Source organism: Mustelus asterias, chromosome 11 (assembly GCF_964213995.1).
Source record: "Mustelus asterias chromosome 11, sMusAst1.hap1.1, whole genome shotgun sequence".
Lineage (NCBI taxonomy): Eukaryota > Metazoa > Chordata > Chondrichthyes > Carcharhiniformes > Triakidae > Mustelus > Mustelus asterias.
This window is the reverse complement of record NC_135811.1, coordinates 55,844,693-55,868,506: the sequence shown is the minus strand read 5'-3', so window position 1 is coordinate 55,868,506 and position 23,814 is coordinate 55,844,693. Positions and strand designations below refer to the sequence as shown.

General features: G+C 44.4%; 1 protein-coding gene and 1 pseudogene across 1 annotated transcript in view; both read left to right on the top strand.

Moving 5' to 3' along the window:
- ank3b (ankyrin 3b) overlaps positions 1-23,814 on the top strand; it is a 310,337-nt gene that overhangs the window by 25,921 nt on the left and 260,602 nt on the right. The gene's annotated exons all lie outside the window — the stretch shown is intronic.
- LOC144501058 (U2 spliceosomal RNA) lies at positions 14,422-14,601 on the top strand (annotated as a pseudogene).

The window sequence follows — 23,814 nt, the reverse complement described above, 5'->3', positions numbered from 1 at the left end:
GCAATTTTTAGCATGGCCAATCAACCTAACCCACACATCTTTGGACTGTGGGAAGAAACCGGAGCACTGGAGGAAACCCACACAGACACGAGGAGAATGTGCAAACTCCACACAGACAGTGACCCAAGCCAGGAATCAAACCCAGGTCACTGGAGCTGTGAAGCAGCAGTGCTAACCACTGTGCTACCGTGCCGCCCGGGAATAGTGAGGATGAGCTGGAGGGATAATACACAGTGGACCAAGATCTCTGGGTTCGAGTCCAACTTGATGGCCATGGAAGGAGAGTTCAACAGGCTGATAATCAGCGTGGAAATCCTTCCTCCATTTCCCCATGATTTCCCAAAGGGTAAAAGACAGGGTAGATTTGAAGAAACGCGAATTAAAAGTAGAAAAACCACTGCTTCTCCACGTTATTTGCCATCCCTCATCTCTGGAACCATTCTAGTAAGTCCCTTCTTGTGCCTCCTTCAAAGCCTTCACGTTCTACCTGAATGTGGTGCCCAGAATGGGACACACTATCCAGACTGGGACTGACCTGGTGTTTTATGTAGGCTGACACTAACATACTTGGTTTTGTACCTAAGCCTCTCTTTATAAAGAGTGCATTACTTTGTGAACCTATCCACCAAAGATATGTGCAGAGACATCTTTAAAATCTGAACTCCTTTATAATCTGTATGATTTAGTTTGTATCATCTCCCCTCATTTTGTCCAGAATGTTTAACTTACTCACACACTGTATCCCAAAATATTATTTTCTGAAATAAATCTACCTTATTTACATCTGAATTAATCAACACTTTCTGCTTTTGCAATTTCCCAAAGGAGCCTGTTCCATAAATGTACCACTCTATCACTTAATTAATGTTATTTTTGAATTTATCATCCTTCAGGTGCTGGATGTGACTTCTGGTTCTACTGTTTTTTATCAGGTTGGCACGGCCAACATTATCTGGTCATCTGGACTTGAGGATAGGGATGTTTTGTTGCAATTGATAGTGCCACACCTAGAGTATTGTGTGCAGTTTTGGTGTCCTGATCTGAGGAAGGATGTCCTTGCTATAGAGGGAGTACAGCGAAGGTTTACCAAGCTGATTTCTGGGATGGCAGGTCTGTCATATGAGGAGTGACTAAGTCGGTTAGGATTATATTCACTGGAGTTTAGAAGAGTGAGAGGAGATCTCATAGAAACTTATAAAATTCTAGCAGGGTTAGACAGGGTAGATTCAGAAAGAATGTTCCCAATGGTGGGGGAGCCAGAACTAGGGGTCATAGTTTGAGGATAAGGGATAAGCCTTTTAGAACTGAGGTGAGGAGACATTTCTTCACCCAGAGGGTGGTGAATGTGTGGAATTCACTACCACAGAATGTAGTTGAGGCCAAAACGTTGTCTGATTTCAAGAAGAAATTAGATACAGCTCTTGGGGCTAAAGGGATCAAGGGATATGGGAGGAAGGGGGGATCAGAATATTGAATTTGATGATCAGCCATGATCAAAATGAATGGTGGAGCAGGCTCGAAGGGCTGAATGACCTACTCCTGCTAGTTTCTATGTTTCTATCTCTCAATCTTCTGTTTTCTAGTGAGAACATTTTTGATGTACTAAAATCTCATCCTAATCCAATCCTTCCATCATTACCGTAGCTCATTGTGTATCATTTCAATCACTGCAATATTGTTTTCATGGAGGTTGGAGGCAGTTACCGTGCACAACCTTCTTGGTGCAGTCACGCCAACGATATATGAAGTGCCAGGGAATACCTCACCATTTCAATATTAAACGTTTGGTGCATCCCAACATCTGATTTGCTTTACTCATCGTCACCAAGCATTGTCACAATGATTTCAATTTATTGTCAGTCAGGGGCTTGAGTTGCCAAAGGGCCTGCTCCAGTTCTTATGCCTGTCTGTGGAACATCGCATTGCCCATTCTCCAACACGGACTCTGCTCATGTCCACTGCCCTGATAGGAATCTAAGATTAATAAATACGCCCTCACTGCTTTCCCGCTGCTGTCCAAATCCTTCACTTACCCTCCGTGGAATATTCTGTTCAGATGACCCAATAATCTGATCCACTGTGATCATTCTATTCTCTTTATTGTCTCCCTCTGTTGCTCAATCTTTTTCCCAATGCACTATACTTTGCATTATTTGCCCATGGCATAAGTTGCGTGATTTCAAGAAAAAATTAGATATAGTTCTTGGGACTAAAGGGATCAAAGGGTATGGGGGAAGGGGGCATCAGGATATTGAATTTGATGATCAGCCATAGTCAAAATGAATGGCAGAGCAGGCTCGAAGGGCTGAATGGCCCACTCCTGCTTCTAGTTTCTATGTCAACCCAAATTCTTCTGCAATCCCAAAGTGCACCCACTGTCCCTGCTCCGCTGCTTTGCATTTCAGTATCATTTGTAAATTTAACAGGCTTGTAATTGCCTTCCATCTCCAGGTGATTCCTGGAAGCAAAGAAGCAACTTAAGTCTAAGCACTGAAGGCCTGTAGTTCCTCACGCCACACCTGCTCTCAGAAGGTTTAAGTGGCAAAGTGATGAAACAGACACAGCACAAAGGAAGCTGACGTTATCACTGGCCAGCAACCTGTCTGACATGTTGATATCACCCAACGTTAACGCAGATGTAACGCTGGGAGAACGTTTCCTTGCGACCTTCAGAATTGCCACGGGGCTGTTGAAGTTATTCATTTGGAAAGCACAACTCTGCAAGTGGGGCAGTTCGAATCTGTAAGGCTTTGCCAGCAGCCTGTGTGACAGATTACATTCAGTGTGAATGAGTTTACCTGACACCGCCCCCACCGCCACCCCCCCCCCCCCCCCCCCCACCTTCCATGCCACATAGCATGCATATTAAATGGGAATTCATTTGTCATATCTTCAATGACCATCAGAATTTGTGACAAAAGGCAAGTCCAAATAGCAGACTTATGGATCACTGGGAGTTGCCAATTGATGTGGATTGTCAGGTTAAAGGCTGAAGTCTCCACTGAGCCACAGGTTCAAGTACTCACATTCTAGTTCAGGACGGCATGGTGGCACAATGGTTGGCAATGCTGCCTCAGCGCTAGGGACCCGGGTTCAATTCCAGCCTCTGGTGACTGTCTGTGTGGAGTTTGCATGTTCTTACCGTGTCTGCGTGGGTTTCCTCCCACACTCCAAAGATGTGCAGGTTAGATTGATTGGCCATGCCACTTAGTGTCAGGAGGATTAGCAGTGTAAATACGTGGGTTTATGGGGATAAGGCCTGGGTGGGATTGTAGTTGATGCAGGCTTGATGGGCCAAATGGCCTGCTTCTGTACTGTAGAGATTCTATGGTTCTCTGATTCTTCTATGATTCTCACCTTGATGAGCCTCCGCTCCCAGTTATCCCGCCGTTAAAACCAATGGCCTTTTGTTTATTTGATCAGAGTTTCCCAGCGAGGTTTGATGGACCTGTGCCCATTATTTATTGTCTCAGGTATCTGTGTAGAATTTGCAGGATGTAATCGACACGGCATGTGTTATCCATTACTGTTCCTCGAGATTTGATGGCTAAGGTTAGTAGTTATTGAATGTTCTGGAAAACTTGTCCCATTTAATATAAATTCCAACACTATTGATAGAAAATAGGTAGGCACTGAATGGACATTATTAGCATTAAGAACAGCAATTTTCCACCAGTGTACCACATAGACCAAGGTCCACCTGTGGTAACACTTTATTGACTGCCAACTGAGTGGAGATACTTTCTCCTCATCACAGGTTGAATATTTAGCCTGACTTCATATCCTCTTGTGAATTGGTTCTTTAATTCCACACATGATGAATGAATCATAGAATCATAGATATAATGCAATGCAGAAGGAGGCCATTCGACCCATTGAGTCTACACCGACTCTCTTACCCAAGCTCTCTCCCCATGCTATCCCCGTAATCTGGGGCAGCACGGTAGCACAGTGGGCAGCACTGCTGCTTCACAGCGCCAGGGACCTGGGTTCGATTCCCGGCTTGGTTGACTGTCTGTGTGGAGTCTGCACATTCTCCCCATGTCTGCATGGGTTTTCTCCGGGTGCTCCGGTTTCCTCCTACCTTCTGAAAGACATGCTGGTTAGGTGCATTGACCCGAACAGGCGCTGGACTGTGGCGACTAGAGGAATTTCATTGCAGTGTTAATGTAAGCCTTACTTGTGACTAATAAATAAACTTTTAACTTTTACTTTGATCCTGCACATTTTACCATGGCTAATCCATCTAACCGACACAACAAGGGACAATTTAACATGGCCAGTTCACCTAACCTGCACATCTTTGGATTGTGGGAGGAAACAGGAGCACCTGGAGGAAACCAATGTAGACATTGGGAGAACATGCAAACTCCACATAGTCACCGAAGGCCGGAATTGAACCCGAGTCCCCAGTGGTGTGAGGCAGCAGTGCTAACCACTGTGCCTCACAGTGGATGCCATCTCGATCCCCACTATTCCCATTGTAATTTTGCACTTTGTGCTTCCTCGCAAGTAGTTCAGTTTTGTGCATGTACTGATCAGATTTGGAATGGGTCTGCTGACATTTACACTTTGGCATTGTCTCAGTCGGGTGCTCTGGCCAAACGAGGTGCACCTGATTGGCTGCCTGTTGTTTGTTGAACAGGTCAGGTATGCGACAGGAAAATAAGTTGCATTTAAATAGCACCTTCAGCACAGAAAAGCACCCAGGATGCTTTCCAGAAGGTAAGGAAATTACACTCAGTCATGGGGAGAGAGATTAGGAGGGTGACCGAGCAACAGAGGTGTAGGCTGTTCAGCCTCGCAAGCCTGTTCTACCATTTGGGGTGGCACGGTGGCACAGTGGTTAGCACTGCCTCACAGTGCCAGGGACCTGGGTTTGATTCCCGCCTTGAGTCACTGTCTCTTTGCACAATCTCCCCACATCTGCATGGGTTTCCTCTGGGTGCTCCGGCTTCCTCCCACAGTCCGAAGATGTGCGGGTTACGTGGACTGGCCATGCTAAATTGCCCCTTAGTCCCCCTAACACTATCTAGGATAAATGCATGGGGTTATGGGGATCGGGCCTGGGTGGGATTGTGGTTGGTGCAGACTCGATGGGCTGAATGGCCTCCTTCTGCACTGTAGGATTCTATGATTCATTCAATCATGATTGATTGATGTGCTAACTCTATTTACCCTATTGATCCATGTTCCTTGATCAGCTTTACCCAACAAAAGTCTATTCATCTGCTTCTTGAAAGCTTTTAATGACCCTCAGCTTTTACAGCATTTCCAAGGGAGAGCTCCACTTCCTGCTGTATGAAGAAATGCTTTCTGAATTTCCCTCCTGAATGACCGGGCTGTGACTTTAAGATGCCCCTTGCTCTGGACTATTTTGCTAGAATCGCAGAGTCTTGGTGAGGCTTGGCCTTGGTGAAGCCAACCTTCCATCCTCATCTTGCCGATAAGCTGACTATTGAGGCATGTTTGAGGCTTTGGGTTCAAATGCACAGTGACGTTGCCTGAGCTTCGGATATTCTGAAACAATTGTGGGAGTGAAGGAAGATTTGTGGAAAGCAAAGAATATCCAAGAGATATTCATTTAGTGAAATGATAACCAGGTGAACATAGCCGCATAGCTTGAGATAACTTGGAGAATATTTTAAAACTCATCATTTGTACTAATGGGCAAAAGGCAATTGAAATGTTAGGTTATTGAATATAAGAACATAGGTACATGAGAAATAGGAGCAGGAGTAGGTCACATGGCTTCTTGATGATCATCCAGCAGTCAGGCTACTTCAGTTGCAAGCAATAAAAGAACTAACTTCACAAAGTAAATCAAAGAAAAAGGTTTAGTGAAGAAACTTCATTACTCCAACACTTGGGGTCACGCCCTGGGCCACACAAACTCTCCACAATTCCCATCTACTTTCTATTTATACCGGGTCAGCTGACCACTATGTCATTTTGCCATTGGTTACATTGTTTACCAGGTCACCTGATCCTCATAGCATGTTATCATTAGTTACATTATATCCAATGTTATCATGGTTACATTACAAAAAATTCCAATGTTATCATGGTTACATTATAACATTTGAATCTACTCCATCTTTCAATAAGATCATAGCTTTCCCACTCGCTCCCCATATTCCTGGTTGGCAGAAAGATCAAAAATCTGCCTATCTCAGCCACAAATATAACTAGGGCAGAGAATTCCAAAGATTTTGAGTGAGGAAGTCTCTCCTCAACTCCTTCCTAATTATGAGCAGCTTATCCTGAGACTTTATCTTCTGTGTTGCCTCTCACTGTCTACCCTATCCAGCCCCGATGTTTCAATGAGATTGCCTTTCATTCATCTAAACTCGTAAGTATATCAACTTACTCACCCTCTCATCATAAGGCAACACTCTCATCCCAGGGACCAATATAATGAATCTTGCTGTACTGCCTCCAATGCAAATGTACCCTTCCTTAAATCTGGAGACCAAGACTATGCTGATTACTCCAGTTGTGGTCTTATTAAAGCCCTGTACAATTGCAGCAATACTTCCTTTTTCTTTCACTCCAATCCACTTACAATAAAGACCAACATGCCATTTGTCTTCCTAGGTGCTTGCTAAGTTCCTGTGTTCCTTGTACAAACACACTCATGTCCCTCTGAACATCAACATTTATAAGTTTCACGCCTTGTAAACATTATTCAGTGTTTCTATCCTTCCCAGCAAAGTGAATAACCTCACACTTCCCCACATTATACTCCATCTGCAACCTTGTTACCCATTTGGCACGGTGGCACAGTGGTTAGCACTGCTGTCTCACTGCGCCAGGGACCCGGGTTCAATTCCGACTTCAGCTGACTGTGTCTCTGTGGAGTCTGCACCTTCTCCCCATGTCTGCGTGGGTTTCCTCCAGGTGCTCCACTTTCCTCCCACAGACCAAAGATTTGCAGGTCAGATGGGTTGGCCATGCTAAATTGCCCCTTAGTGTCCAATGATGTGCAGTTTAGGTGCATTGGCCATGCTAAATTCTCTCTGTGTACCCGAACAGGTGCCGGAGTGTGGCGACTGGGGGATTTTCACAGAAACTTCATTACAGTGTTGATGTAAGCCTACTTGTGACACTAATAAATAAACTTAAACTTATGTTAGTTGGATTGCTAATGCAATGTTGCTCTTTAGTGTCCAAAGATGTGTGGGTTAGAGGGATTAGCCATAGTAAATATGTGCGGTTATAGGGATAGAGTGGGGAAAAGGACCTGGATAAGATACTCTGTCATAGAGAGTTGGTGCAGACTCGACGGGCAGAATGGCCCCCTTTTGCACTGTGGGATTCTATGATTCATTTAACCTGGTACATCTCCTTGCAGCATCCTTGTGACCTCCTCACGTCTTACATTTCCCCCTGGATTTGTATTGTCAGAAAACTTAATTGCTCTCTGTCTCTTTGTCTCAGTCATTAATATCGAATGTAAATAGCCGTGACCCCAGCACTCCTTGCCTCACTCCACTAGCCATGACCTGTCAACTTGAGAATTCCTCAATTATCCCTACTTTCTGCTTCCTGTCTGTAGATCAGTCCTCTATCATGCTAATATATTATCCCAACTTCATTAGCTCTTGTGTATCAACCATTTGTGTGGCACCTGATCGAATGCCTTATGGAAATCCAAGTGCACATCTACTGGTTCCTCTTTCCTTCCCCTCTTAGTTGCATCCTTAAAAACCCCTAACAACCTTGTCAAATACAATTTCCCTTTTATAAACCCTTGTTGACTTGAAGGAATGGCATAGATGAAAACTACTTAGTTACTTAACTGTGTGTGTGGAACTAGAGGATATGGGTACTGTAATAACTTAAAGGGTTGGCTCCACTAGCTAACTTAAAATACAATGATTTATTACAACTATAAGCAACTATTTACAGAGTGATTTAACCAGTCTTTCCATATTCGGCTCAGAAGGTCCAACAGCTGGGACAAGCTCCAACACATCCAGTGAGTCCTTAACTCGCTCTCTGATTGGACCAATGTGTCACATGACTCCTCCCCCGGAGAATGTTCCTTTAAGAGGCTAGCTACTGAAGTATAAAAAGAACAAGCCTCGCACTGATATTTCCCCTCCCCAACTCCCAACATGGATGTGATGAATAGAAGAGATTCACACAATATTAGCTATTTCTTTTAAAACCAATGTCTAGGCAGGGTTGGGAGCTTCTGCCATGAGTCTTCATGTGACTGAACAGGCTGATTCTTGACCCACAGATCGTTGGTCACATGGGGAAGGATATCGGGAGAGCAAGGCTTTCTCCCTATTCTTTCCTTCTCTGCCACCACACTGCCTCATCATTAAGATGGTGTGACCCAAAGAGTGATGCAGCTAGATGGACAGTGGTCATCATTTTGAATGATTGGGAGAAAGCTCCTCCCAGTCATTAATGTCAATGCTGCCATGCTTCAGGGAGGGCTTTAGAGTGTCTTTGAAGTGTTTTCTTTATCCTCTCCTGGAACGTTGGCCATCTGAGAGTTGAGAAAACAGAGGCTGGCTGGGGAGAGGGCTTTTGGCCAGTCCATCGTGGTTGATTTTGCAGGAGTTTTGCCTGAGTGCTTGTGGAATTAGCTTCAGGAAGGACATTAGCATTTGTCAGGTGTTCATTGTATTGATTTGGGTGGGGGAGGTGGGTGGGGGAAGATGCATTGCTGGTGGAATTTCTGTAGTACATGCTGTAATAAGTCTTTGGAGGGCAGAAGTCCCTTCACCAAAATCTCTTTATTTACAATTCCAACAGCAGTACACAGAGTGTTATCAGTCAGCAGTCTACCTTCGGGAGTCCCAGAGGAACTGACACTCGCGGTTAAATACATGGAAAAGACTCCCTGATTGGCTCATCGATTGACTCCTTAATCAGAGAGTTCATATTTCAATAGGCCAACCTCAGTGGCCTGATTGAAGTCATTGCATGTGTACATGTCGCTAATGCGCACTCCAGGTCTCCCTGCAGTTCAGGAGTGCAGTGACGACAATTGCTCTGTACACAAGGACTTTTGTTGAGTTGCAGCGGTCTTTGTTGTAGCTCACTGCTGTCGTTTGCAGAAGGCTCAGCTGTGCAGCGTTGGATCTCCTCATCAGTGGTGGCCTTTTGAGAGAGATGGCTGCCAAGATATGGGAAGTGCTTGGCATATTCCAGAGTCATTGATTGTTGCCAAAATATTGCACCCGCTTTAGATGTTGAAGGAGAGACTCAGGACTCTAGACTGGGAACAGTTCAGCATGGGGCGATTGTGCTCTCGACTCGTAAGTTAGGAACGTTTTGCACTCGGGATGGGCAATAAATGCTGGCCAGCCAGCAATGCCGATGTCCCACAAATGAATAAACTTGGATTTTAAAGCTGAAATTATATAGTGTCATAGCGCACAGCCTTGTTAGACAAAATTGATTTTTCAACTCTCAATCTTTTCATTGTTGTTTTGCAAAAGGGTAGATCAGGTTCCATGATATTGCTTTAACATGGAGCCTCCAGTTATCCTGTGTACAATTCAGCAGTCATAATGTCTCCCTGTAGCCACAGTTCTCATGGCGTTTTGATAATCCCTACGGATCCCACCACACACCTGGTGTAGCATTTTCCATGTTTCCCGTCAAGCTAATGAGAGAAAATATTTGCCAGCAGCTGCTCTTCCTCACGTGCAAGTCTTCAACGAAGGTGTTTCTCTTCCCTTCAATTCATTCCAATGACCTGAAAACCACGTCTCCTGGGCCCAGGTGCGAGTGATGTGTTCCCCATTCTGTCTCCATTCTGTCTACAATTTCAATTGGCCTTGTACAGACTTTATCAAATAGCCAAGCTACTGTAGATGGAACAGAGGGAAAAAAATATAGTGGAAAGACTTGCATTTATGTAACGCTGCTTTTCGAGACCTCATGATGCCCAAAGCACTTTACGACCAATGAAATGCAAATGTTGTTCCTGTTTTAATGTAGGGAAGCCTGATGGTTAATTTGTGCCCCAGAAGATCCTACAAAGAGCACTGAGATAATGAACAGAGTTTTTTTTCTGAGTAATGTTGATTGAAAGATCACAATTGCTCAGGCTACATTTGAGAGATTTCAGAGATGTTTGCAGGATGGAAGCTGGCCATTCAGCCATTGTGTCTGTGCCAGCCCAACAATTAGTCGTCCAGCCTAATCCCATGTTCTAGCTTTTGGTTGGTAGGTTATGGCGCTTAATGTGCATATCCAAGTACTTCTTAAATGTTAGGCAGTTTTCTGCCTATACCACCCTTTCAGGCAGTGAGTTCCAGCTCCCGCCAGCCTCTGGGTGAGAAGAATTCCCTTTGAATCCCTTCCGAAACCTCTTGCACACTGAACCTATGGCCCCAGTTAATGAACCCTTCAACCAAGGTCCTTCCTATCCACTCCATCTACACCCCTCATAATTTCATATACTTCAATTAGGTCTCCTCTCAACTTCCTCTCTTTCAAAGACAACAACCCTGGCGGTGCGGTGGCACAGTGGTTAGCACTGCTGCCTCACAGCGGTTAGCACTGCTGCCTCACAGCACCAGGGACCCGGATTCAATTCTAGCCGCGGGTCACTGTCTGTGTGGAGTTTGCACATTCTTCCCGTGTCTGTGTGGGTTTCCTCCGAGTGCTCAGGTTTCCTCCCACAGTCCAAAGATGTGCGGGTTAGGTGGATTGGCCATGGTAAATTGACCCTAGTGTTAGGGGGATTAGCAGGGTAAATCTGTGGGGTTATGGGGATAGGGCCTGGGTGGATCTGTGATCGGTACAGTCTCGATGGGCCGAATGGCCTCCTTCTGCACTATAGGGATTCTATCATCCAGTCTTTCCCGATAACTAAAATTCTCCACTGCAGGCATTATCCTCCTAAACCTTTCCCCTTAGCCAAATGGTCAATATCCAGGAGGGGTATAGTTAAGGTAAGGGCAGGAGGGGATTTGAGCAAGATCTTTTTCACCCAGAGGGTGGTAGGAATCTGGAACTCACTACCTGAAAGGATGGAAGAGATGGGAACCCTCAGAACATTTAAGAAGTATTTAGATGAGCACTTGAAGCGCCGCAGTGTACAAGGCTATGGACCAAGTGCTGGAAAATAGCATTAGCTCAGAGCTGTGTGCCGTGAAGGCCCCACAAGTGAGCCACAAAGTAAGATTAAAAATGATTCCACATTAATGTAAATAAACAAAATCTAATCTTTGTTTTCGGCTGCGTAGTTGACATCACCAAGTCCTGATGAACCTTGGGCCTCCCAAGCGGTTTGAATTTTTTACGTTGGTTAGGCCCGTGTGTAAGGGCCTAACTGGTGTAAAATATCAGAACCACGCATGTGTGGCCATTTCCCAGCCAGCGCATGTACAGTTTGGATTAGCAACACAAAACTTTCCAAACTGTGCATGTGCGGCCCTTTCCTCGCTGACACATGCACAGGAGATCCCAGGTTCTTTGGGAATCGGAGATGCTGACCACAGAGTTGATGACAAAGGCCAAATGCGCCTACACAAAAACACAAAAAGGACACACAAGCCTGGAAAAGCGCGGGAGTCAGGGAGAGGTCGCACAAAAACAAGAGAGAAGACAGGGAGAAGTAAAAAAAAAACTTCCCATTCTGGGAAGAAGACAGAGGGAAGAAACAGAAACCAATAAAGGTAAGTCAAGGAGAAACCAGTTCCAGTATTGTATTTGACATGCAAATGGTAATAAATCATTGTAAACTTTTTAAACTAATGAAAACTATATCAAAAGGTGTTTTGACATGTTTTTAGTATGTTTTAGAGAGGGCAGTTGGAAAATATAGGAGATGTTTCTCAACATTTTTTATAGTATAAAGGTGTGACCTGATGTGAAAATAGTTGGGAACCACTGGATTAGATAGATGTTTGATGGCTAGTGCAGAAAGATGGGCCAAAGGGTCTAAAAATCTCTATGGGTGGCATTTTATGGCCTCGCTTGGACGAGACCGGAAATTCCCGCCTTAGGTCAACGGAGATTTCTGTTATCGGACCCTCGCCTGCGCCAATTCTGTGGCGGGCAAAGTGTTAAAGTTCCAGTCTATGACTTTAAAACTCCTCTGTACCTTCCGTGCAAGCACATCTTTCCGATAAGTGTGGTGACCAGAACAATACACAGTACTCAGAAACAGAAAATACTGGAAAATCTAAGCAGGTCTGACAGCATCTGTGGAGAGAGAATAGAGCCAACGTTGAGAGTCTGGATGACCCTGTTGGGATTTTCCAGCATTTTCTGTTTTTGTTTCCGATTCCAACATCCGCAGTGTTTTGCTTTTATATTATTTTGTACACAATACTTCCAACTGTGGCCTGACTTCTCTATTACAGTGTAACGCCCTGCTCTTACCTTCTGTGACTTGCTTTGTGAAGACAGGCATTGCGTATGCTTTATTGACTACCTTGTCCAGCTATCTGTCCACCCTCGGGGATCTGTGAACATGCACTCCAAGGTCCTTCTGCTCTTCCACACGTCCCAATATCCTGCCATTTATTGTGAATTATTTTTCTTTGTAGTTTCCCCAGATGCCTACCCCCACACTCCTCTGAACTGAACCTCACTTTCCACTATTCCACCCCATGTGCCTAGTCCACTGATATCTACCAGCACTCTGCAGCCTCCTTCATTATCAGCTGCACAGCCAATTTTTGCATCATCTTCGATCTTCTCAATCATCACTCCTACATTCCTGTCTAACTCAGTGATGTAAACCACAAAAAGCAAGGGCCATTGCACTGAGCGCTGTGGAAGGAATCCCACAAGAAACAACTCTTCCAGTCACAAAAACACACACCGACCATTACCCATTGCTTCCTGCCTCTAAACTAATCTTGGATCCAACGTGCCACTTTGCCTTGGAGGTCCTGGGATTTTAACTTTGTGACTCGTCCGTCATGTGGAACTTTACCAAAAACCTTGCTAATATCCATATAATCTGATATCAAATAAATCTGTGCAATTCAGGTCATTTAGTGCATTTAAGACAGATAGATAGGCTCTTGATTGGTAAAGGAATCGGTAAAGGGATCAAGGGCTATGGGGAAAAAGCGGGAGAATGGGTTTGAGAAACTTATCAAAGTTAAAAGCCATGATTGAATGGCCTGGTTCTGATCCTATATCTTATGGTCTTAAATGCATGACTGTCCCTGCTAAGTCCTCAAAAAAAATTCAATGTTCCTTGGACATAACATTCCCTTAACAAATCTGTGCTGTCTTTGATTAATCCGTGTCTTCCTAAGTGAATATTTATCCTGTCCCTCAGAATGTTTTTGAATAAGTTTCCCACTGCTGAGGTTAGATTGACTGGTCTTCAATACTTGGTCCATCCCTTTCTCCCTTTTTAAATAGTGGAAACAAGGTAGCTATCCTCCAGTCCTTTGACACCACATATTCATTCCGAAAAGATTGGAAAATGATGGTCAGAGTCTCCGCTATTGCTTCCCCCAGCAGCCTAGGATACATTTTGTCTGAGCCTGGGGATGTATTCACTTTCAAAGATGTTAAATCCCTTAATACTTCCTCTCTCTTTAGAGACAGGAAGCAAGGGGTAATGGTCGGTGTGTGTTTTTGTGACTGGAAGAGTTGTTTCTTGTGGGATTCCTTCCACAGCGCTCAGTGCAATGGCCCTTGCTTTTTGTGGTTTATATCACTGAGTTAGACAGGAAAGTAGGAGTGATGATTGAGAAGGTTGAAGATGATGCAAAAATTGGCTGTGCAGCTGATAATGAAGGAGGCTGCAGAGTGCTGGTAGATATCAGTGGACTAGGCACATGGGGTGGAATAGTGGAAAGTGAGGTTCAGTTCAAAGGAGTGTGGGGATAGGCACCTGGGGAAACTACAAGGAAAAATAATTGTATTCATTTCATCTAATGTTTGGCACTGCTCCCTGGCAGTGGTTTTTATTGTCTCTCTTTTATTGGAAACCGATGTAATGGGCAGGATTTTCTGGCCCTCACCCCTCGGCGTGCTTTCCGGTGGCAGAGGCGACTTGCCATTGGCCGCCGGCTGGATCTTCCAGTCCCGCCGATGTCTCCAGCAGTTTGCATGCATCGCCCATCCCATTGCCGGGGCACCTTTGGCAGGACCGGAAGATCCCGCTGGCGGGAAGAACTGGAAAATCCCGCCCAGTGTTTTCATGAAGATCCAATCCAACATCCTCCACCTCCACATGTGTTGCCCTAATGTTCCCGAATAAATCCTTTTCTTTATTCACTTATCCTCTTGCCCCTTTGTGCATTTAGAACAAAAAACTTTGGGTTTGCCTTAATTTGGCTTGCCAAAATTTTCATGTCCTCTCTTTGCTTTGCTAATTATTTAGTTTCACCTTACGCTTTTTACTCTTCTTTTCTGCAGTATAAAACTTTCTCTATGTTGAAAAGTTTATCTTTTCATCTTCCCCTTGAGGCCTCTATCGCTTCTTAGCCTTTTGGCTAAGATCAAGTGTAGTTTCTGTTTTTATCAGTTTAATATCTGATATGTCCCCGATCTGGGGGCCAAGTATTAAATTCAAAATGGCGGAGTGTGGCGACTTCTTGCAAGCAGTCCCCAGCATAGCCTCTAATTCTGCCTTTTACTCTGGTTACATTCTGCACCCTCTCCATCCCTTCTCCCCTATGTAATCTATGAATGGTATGCTTTGCCTGTATAGTTTGCAAGAAACAATACTTTTCACTTTATCCCAGTACATGTGACAATAAATCAAATCAGATCTTGACATCGAGGAGATTCTGGATTTGTTAGTCCAACCCTTTGTCTTTAAGGGAAGGTACTTGCTCTGAACCCTCACTTTTTTGTGCAAAAATATACTTTATTTGTAAAATACCTCCTTCACCTTTTCACTTCCCTCCTACATCTGCAGAGGTCTTCAAAAAAATTCCTTTTTAATTGTCCTTTCTTGTTCATTTCATCTTTCCCTTTAGACTCACTGTTCTTGGCTTGTCCCCATCTCCCTCCCTTGTTCCTTCCCTCCCACCCCTCTCTCTCTCTCTCTCTCTCTCTATGCCCTCCCTCTTCCCTCCTTTCTCTCTTTTTCTCTCTCTCTCCTCCCACATTTCTCTCTCCCTCTGAAATTCTTTACTGATTTGCTCCTGTGTCTCACCTCAGCCTTTGCTCACTCAGCCTCTCTGCTAAATCCTTTACCACTGACTCCATTTATTTCCTGACTCTAATGCTTCTCGATTCTTCTATATGATGTAGCTCGAGATGTTGCATTACATGATAGGAGCTATACAAATGCAAGTTGTTGTACACAGCTTGTTCATTCCAGCAGTGAGGTTGTCTTTACTGGCCTCACACTAAACACTTCCTCATGACTGAATTAAATGGCATTTTCACTGAATCATATTAGACTTCTCTGAATCTCCTCCCAGTGCTCCGGTTTCCTCCTACAGTCTGAAAGATGTGCTGGTTAGAATCCATAGAAACTCTACGGTGCAGAAGGAGGCCATTCAGCCCGTGAAGTCTGCACCGACCACAATCCCACCCAGGCCCTATCCCCATAACCCTACTTATTTATCCTACTAATCTCCTTACACTAGAGGGCAATTTAGCATAACCAATCAACCTAACCTGCACATCTTTGGACTGTGGGGGGAAACCGGAACGCCGGGAGGAAACACACGTAGACACACAATGACCCAAGCCAGGAATCGAACCCGGGTCCCTGGCGGTGTGAGGCAGCAGTGCTAACCACTGTGCCGCCATGCCACCCCTAAAGGTGCATTGACCGTGCGAAATTCTCCCTTTGCACCCAAACAGGCGCCCAAGTATGGCGACTGGGAAATTTTCATAGTAACTTCATTGCAGTGTTAATATAAACCTACTTGTGACACTAATAAATAAACTTAAACTAAGTTGTGTTGTTTTGTTTTAAGTGAAGCATGGTGGGCAGTACAGAGGTGGCAGCGACCTCTTTGTGGCAGGCTGGCGAAAGTGCTATTTCCAAACTGTGGGCACTGAATGGGCCGGAAAGGAAAATGACATAGTGCTTTGTGGTGTGAATCGAATATGGTGTCATTGATAAGTGAGTGCAAACTGATCTCCACACACAAGCTCCCAGCAGAATGGATGAGGGAAAGATGAAGTTTGTGGAACCAATAATGACATCTAAAACAAGAACAACTCATAGTTGGCATGCATAGATGTTAGTGATTCAATTTCATGTTTTCTGGGGAAGCTTTTATTGATAACTGGATGAGTGTCAAGTAGAGGTGTAAAAAAATATTTATAAAATAGTGTGCAGATAAGGCAGCCTGGTTTAATTGTAAAAGTGTTCATTCATAGATTTTTTTTTTTGGCGCTATCTGATCTCCAGTGGCATTGCTCATGGGGTGTCAGAGGATACGTTAAATTGTGGCCAGAATTAAGTGAGGACTTTTAGGAAATGCACTCTGGATGTAAGAGTTGTAACATATAAAAACAGAAAGTGTTGGAAAACCTCTCTGCAGAGAGAGAAGCAGAGTTAATGTTTCAAGTCCACATGACTCTTCAGAGCTTTTCCAGCATTTTCTCTCTTATTTCAGATTTCTAGCATCTGCTGTATTTGGCTTTTATTTTAATTTTAATGTATTTTCGGTTTATGGCTGGAAAATGCCTCACGGACACTCTTAAATCTCTGCTTCATGCACTTGAGTGAAATGAGGAATTTTAAAAAGTGCGCATTGGCAAGTTGTTACTTTTAAGATGATTCCGTCAAAACTGCAGCGGAGTGCCAGTTAACCCATGGATCTTGAGAGATTGTAAACTGACACGCAGAAGATGTTTGCAGGACAGTGGTGTTATGTTCTGGGTTTTCTCTGAAGAATTCTGCCTTGTGCTTATGACGTGACTGAGTCTGCAGTGGACTCCAGTCGACACCTTTATCTGTACTGCCAGTTAGATAGCATACCCCTTGATTAATAATGGTCCACCACTGCAATGATGGCCACTGGAGATTATGGGACACCTACTACATTCACCTCCCTCTATTGGCAAGTGGAAAACAGCACTCTATTTACCCACTCTGACTAAAATTATTTACAGGTAGAATACTACACAGAAACAATAAATGTGGCATGTTATTTAAAACAGTCTATCTTGCACAATAGCCCACAGTACCCTTTCCAAGATATGTCTTTCCTACACGCTATATGTCTTGCATATGTTCCCCAGTAGTCCTCACATAATTCCTGACTATATCGTCTGACTCATCATGAGTAATGCCATCTATGAATGAACACATGTAGTGTTGCTTTTTTCTATTCTTTTACACTATATGGGTGTCACTGGCAGCGTCAGCATTTATTGCCCATCCCTAATTGTCCTTGAACTGAGTGGCTTGCTAGGTCATTTCAGAGGGCAGTTAAAAGTCAATCATATTGCTGTGGTTCTGAAGTCACATGTAGGCCAGACCAGGTAAGGATGGCAGATTTCCTTCCCTGAAGGAATGCTGGCCTTGTCAGCAATGTCCAAATCCCACAAAAAGAATAAAAAGATGTCTGGAAGAAATGGTAATATCTTCCCGTGGGTTGGTGGCTCAGTTTAATGCTTTAGTGATTGGCTCATGTTAGCTCATCACGCATTTCATCCCAAATTCTGACCCACTTCATCTCTGAATACATCTGATACATATCGCAGGAATCCAAACACCTCCCATTGCCATGGCGTGCAAATGTTCTAAATGATTGAGGGCGGCACGGTGGCACAGTGGTTAGCACTGCTGCCTCACAGCGCCAGGGACTGGAGTTTAATTCCCGGCTTGGGTCACTGTCTGTGAGGAGTTTGCACATTCTCCACGTGTCTGCGTGGGTTTCCCCCGGGTGCTCTGGTTTCCTCCCACAATCCAAAGATGTGCAGGTTAGGTTGATTGGCCATGCTAAATTGCCCCTTAGTGTCAAGGGGATTAGTAGGGGAAATATGTGAGGTTAGGGGGATAGGTCCTGGGTGGGATTGTTGTCAGTGCAGGCTCGATGGGCTGAATGGCCTCCTTCTGCTCTGTAGGGATTCTATCATTACTTCCTTCAAGTAGTCACAAAGGAAGTTCAAGTAATCACAAAGGAAGATTTGATTAACAGGCGGTTTGCAAACAGAAATATCTCAACAAAATAAATGACTTGGATACAAATGTGATGGACTGAAATTGCTAAACAGAAATCATTCCGCAGTAATGGTGGAGCAGGCTCGAGGGGCTGAATGGCCTGCTCTTATATAACAGGACAACATTTCTCTCAGCGAGCTGAGAGACTGGGAGGAGGGTTGTCAGGCATTACTGATTTCTATGAGGGAGTCATTGGAAAAGCACCAATAGATTGGAAGTTAACATGGTGCTGACACCCAAAAGGGTGACAAAAAGTAATGCAAGTAAAAACCCATTATTCCCCTTCAATACCATGTGGAATGATCGAATCGTTTGTGAGGAGTTAACTTGAAGATTATCTGTGCAAAAGTAACCAAATAAAATGCAGTCATTGTGGCTTCTGGAAGGGAGCGCCCCACCTGCCCAATCTCTCAGACTTCTTTAAGATGTGACAGCCTAACTTGGCTTTGGTAAATGCTACAACATCAGAGTACTGGACTTTCAAAAGCATTTGACAAAGTAATGCATGCAAAACGCAAACCTATGCAAATGTTAGGAATGGACAAAATATTGCCTGCAAGAGTAGAAAACTATGAGTACTTGCTGAAGGAGTTATATCAGAGTCGGAGGAGGTACTTAATGGGATAGCACAGTGGATGATGTTGGAACAACCATTGTTTCTAGTTTGCATGAACACCTTAGATTGAGAATCTCAAGAAACTTGGTCAGATTAGTAGACAATAGCAAGTCAGTGTCTAATTGGAGAAATTGCTAAATATGTTGGAAAAACACAATTGGACATAACAAGGGGGGATATAATTCAACACAGACAAATGTAAAGTCCTCCACATAGGGAAGAACAATGGGTGCCATGTGTAACCTATAAATGGTGCGGAAATTAATAGGTAGGAAGCTGTAATACTGTGGAGTCTGAGTTTGACTTGCTGCTTAACCTGCCAACCCAATACAGAGCAGCAATCGCCAATGTGGTAGAACTATATCGGATACAAGTCTCAGGAAGGCATGAGGCTGAGAAATTACTTGACGGAGGTACATAATCTGGTTAAAAAGAAGGATCTTTAACATTTCTTCAAACTAAATTGGGAGAAGAGAACAAGAGGAGACAAGTTTGAACTGATAAATTCCAAATTTAGGAAGTTTACCTTCACACCGATTAAGCGTCTGAGGTTACTTAAAACCATGTTGTAATGTGGGGCCCATATGGGTCTTTCTGGATGGACAGATTTACAGGAGCTGGAAAGCCTTCACTATCTGTAATTATCCTGTACTGTGTCAGTGCAGCCAGTTAATGCCTCACCTTCATTGCAGAGGCAGTGAGCTAACTTTCAAATTGCATTTGCCCCGTCTTTTGAGAGTCTTATTCATATATAGTACAAAATTACCCGATCTGATCCTGACAGCAATACATCGACATCAGCCGCCCATGTCACAAGGTATGAGATTTGATGTCAAAGGATGAGCGTGGTTGATTGGAATTCCTGTGAGTCAGGCTGACGTGCAGGTTTCTCACGTCTTTTAGTTTTTGACTGGAGCTCTGAACTCCGAGAAGGTGGAGGAAGAAGACTGGCAATTCATGTGACTCACATACATTGTGAAAGATCTCTGAAAGGCTGCTTCATCCAAGACTCCTCACAGTTATTATTAAACTGTGCAGGAGATGCATTCCAATGAAGCATATTGTGACCCCTTGTGGGCTGAGTCTATTTTTCTTGTTTTTACTAATTCTATGTTGCATTCCTTTCACTCTGTAACTGTAACCCACTAGCTTTTACCTGCACGCATTGATTTAAGATTATGCTACTTTTGGCCTTTGAAAGAATGTGCTGGCCATCCCACACAATCACCGTCAGGTCACTCCTCAGCCTCATGCCTTCCTGAGGCTTGTATCTGATATAGTTCTACTACATTGGCGATTGCTGCTCTGTATTGGGTTTGCAGGTTAAGCACCAAGTCAAACTCAAGACTATTAATTTCCGCACCATTCATAGGTTACACATGGCACCTATTTGTGTGGAGTCTCCACATTCTCCCCGTATCGGCGTGGGTTTACTCCGGATGCTCCAGTTTCCTCCCACAGTCCAAAGGACATGCTGGTTAGGTGCATTGGCCAAGCTAAATTCTTCTTCAGTGTACCCGAATAGGTGCCGGAGTGTGGCGATTAGGGGATTTTCACAGTAACTTCATTGCAGTGTTAATGTAAGCCTACTTGTGACACTAATAAATAAACTTAAAAATTGCAGCATGTCTGCTGCTATGTACTTTTTCTTTATTCATTTGTGGGACATGGGTGTTGCTGGCTAGAACAAAGAACAATACAGCACAGAAACAGGTCCTTCGGCCCTCCAAGCCCGCGCCGCTCCCTGGCCCAAACTAGACCATTCTTTTGTATCCCTCCATTCCCACTCCGTTCATGTGGCTATCTAGATAAGTCTTAAACGTTCCCAGTGTGTCCGCCTCCATCACCTTGCCCGGCAGCGCATTCCAGGCCCCCACCACCCTCTGTGTAAAATACGTCCTTCTGATATCTGTGTTAAACCTCCCCCCACCTCACCTTGAACCTATGACCCCTCGTGAACGTCACCACCGACCTGGGAAAAAGCTTCCCACCGTTCACCCTATCTATGCCTTTCATAATTTTATACACCTCTATTAGGTCACCCCTCATCCTCCGTCTTTCCAGTGAGAACAACCCCAGTTTACCCAATCTCTCCTCATAACTAAGCCCTTCCATACCAGGCAACATCCTGGTAAACCTCCTCTGCACTCTCTCTAAAGCCTCCACGTCCTTCTGGTAGTGTGGCGACCAGAACTGGGCGCAGTATTCCAAATGCAGCCGAACCAACGTTCTATACAACTGCAACATCAGACCCCAACTTTTATACTCTATGCCCCGTCCTATAAAGGCAAGCATGCCATATGCCTTATTCACTACCTTCTCCACCTGTGACGTCAGCTTCAAGGATCTGTAGACTTGCACACCCAGGTCCCTCTGCGTATCTACACCCTTTATGGTTCTGCCATTTATCGTATAGCTCCCCGCTACGTTAATTCTACCAAAATGCATCACTTGCATTTATCTGGATTGAACTCCATCTGCCATTTCTTTGCCCAAATTTCCAGCCTATCTATGTCCTTCTGTAGCCTCTGACAATGTTCCTCACTATCTGCAAGTCCAGCCATTTTCGTGTCGTCCGCAAACTTACTGATCACCCCAGTTACACCTTCTTCCAGATCATTTATATAAATCACAAACAGCAGAGGTCCCAATACAGAGCCCTTTGCCCATCCCAAGTTGCTGTAGGAGGGCAGTTGAGAGTCACCCAATTGCTCTGGCTCTGGAGTCACGTGTAGGCCAGACCAGGTAAGGACGGTGGATTTCCTTCCCTAAAGGACATTAGTGAACCAGATGGGTTTTTCTCACAATCGACAATGGTTTCATGGTCATCAGTAGATTCTTAATTCCAGATATTTGTTATTGAATTCAAATTCCACCATCTGCCCTGGCGGGATTTGAACCCGGGTCCCCAGATCTGAGTTTTGGATTAATACCAATAGGTCATCACCTCCCCTTAGCCCTAGAGTCTGGCTATTTCCCTCTGCTATGTTGCTTCTTTTAATACCAAAGGTCATGTAAGCACCTTTGTAAAGACAGTATGGTTTTCATGGATGATTCTAGGTGCTCTTTACCTGTCAGGAACAGAGGAAACAGCCATAATTTCATTTGCCAGCGATATGGTGTGGGAGTGGCACCACGTTGCGACCAAAATTCATTAAGAGTCCGGAACTTTCCGGCTGTTCACGATGGCGAGATCTCCCGGTTCCACAGTTGGCGAGTCCTCACCGTGGGTTTCTTGGCGATGGGGGGGTTGATTAGTACAGGAAACCCCAATGACAGAGGCGAGACCAGGAGATCTCAACTCTGGCCTCTGTGAAACATGCTGTGGAGTGAGTGGAAAATCCCACCCTCAGGTTTTTGTTCCACATTCTTGTTCCTTACTGTGGTTAATCAGTCCCAAGCCTTCAGCAGGTAGTCTGTGTGGGGCACACACTTCACAGCTTGTATCAACATTGAGGACTTTCTTCAAGACTTAATTTTCAATCTCTTCTACAATTCAGTCCAGATATGTGTCCTCGACAGAGTGTTCACACCTCGGAGTACTGTCTGCTCTTTTTAAGATCTGAATTTTAACATTGTGATATTTTACTGTTATTCATAAAGAGCTATGAGCTAATTGCAATGTGAATATATATCCTGGGGTGTCACATTCACTGTCACAATGAAGTCATGTGCCAAGTCACAGTGTACCAATCCACCAGCCACATGGGCAACAGCAAGAAATACACTTGAATAAACTCCAGCATTTTGTGTCTAAAATGTGATTATTTCTCATTTATGGGAACAGAAGACATAAAAGCCACACAGCTGGTTGCCCCAGTGATTCTGTCTGTCCACTTTGCTGAAGCTAGGGTGACCTTTGAACCTTGTCTATGAGCTGGGCCTGCACATCCAAAGATGTGCATGTTAGGTTGATTGGCCAAGCTAAATTGACCCTTAGTGTCAGGGGGGTTTACAGGGTGGATGTGTGGGGTTATGGGATAGGACCTAGGTGGGATTGTGGTCAGTGCAGGCTCGATGGGCCCAATGGCCGTCTCCTGCACTAGGGATTCTATGATTCTATTCTATGATTCTATGGTGCTGCCCACTTCTTGTTCTTTTTCGAAATGTCAGTCAAGGCTGAGTGGCTCTGCTCTGAGTCAGAAAGTTGTGGGTTCAAGTTCCAGTCTGCGACTTGGGCACAGAATCTGGGCTGACGCAGCAACATGGTACCGGGGGACTGTTGCACTGTGGAAGGGAAGTGCATCTCTCAGGCGAGACATTAAATCGATACCCCTTTCAGCCGAAGATTAAGCTCCTTTGGCACTATTTCGAGGATGAGAAAAGGAACCCTCCCCAGTGTTCTGCCCGAAATCTATACTCCAACCAGCATCACTAAAAACAGAAAATGCTGGAAAATCTCAGCAGGTCTGGCAGCATCTGTGGAGAGAGAATAGAGCCAATATTTTGTATGAGGATGCAGAAATGTAATGGATTTTATGCTGTTTAAGAGGGGGTGAAGCAAAATAGGTCAGGAATAGGTATGAGCTAGGAGAAAATTGACCAAAATGTCATTGAACAAGAAAAAGGGAATGTTAATGGTGGTGTTAAAGACTAAAGGAGGTACTGATAGTGGCATCGAGGTAAGAGAGCAGCATGTGTTAATATCAGAACAAGGGTCAGCATCTGTGAAAGCAAGACTGAAGAACAAGTGACAGATGGCTCTGTGGGGGAAGAGGGGGCATTGGGACAACAAAAATTTGATTTAAAAAAGGGGACAAGATGGAGGAGAGAATTCAGGGTCTGAAGTTGTTGAACTCAACGTTGAGTCCCTCAGGCTGAAACGTGCTGAATCAGAGGATGAGCTGCTGTTCCTCCAGTTTGTATTGGGCTTCACTGGAACATTGCAGCAGGCCAAGGATGGACATGTGGACATGGGAGCAAGATGCTGAGTTAAAATGGCAGGGAGATTAGGGGTCATGCTTGAGCGAAGACATTCCACAAAACATTTCTGCTTCTCTCTCCACACACGCTGCCAGAGCTGCTGAGATTTTCCAGCATTTTCTGTTTTTGTTTCAGATTTCCCCAGATCTTACTTTAATTATCACTTAGAAATGGCTTGACTGGTCATTTA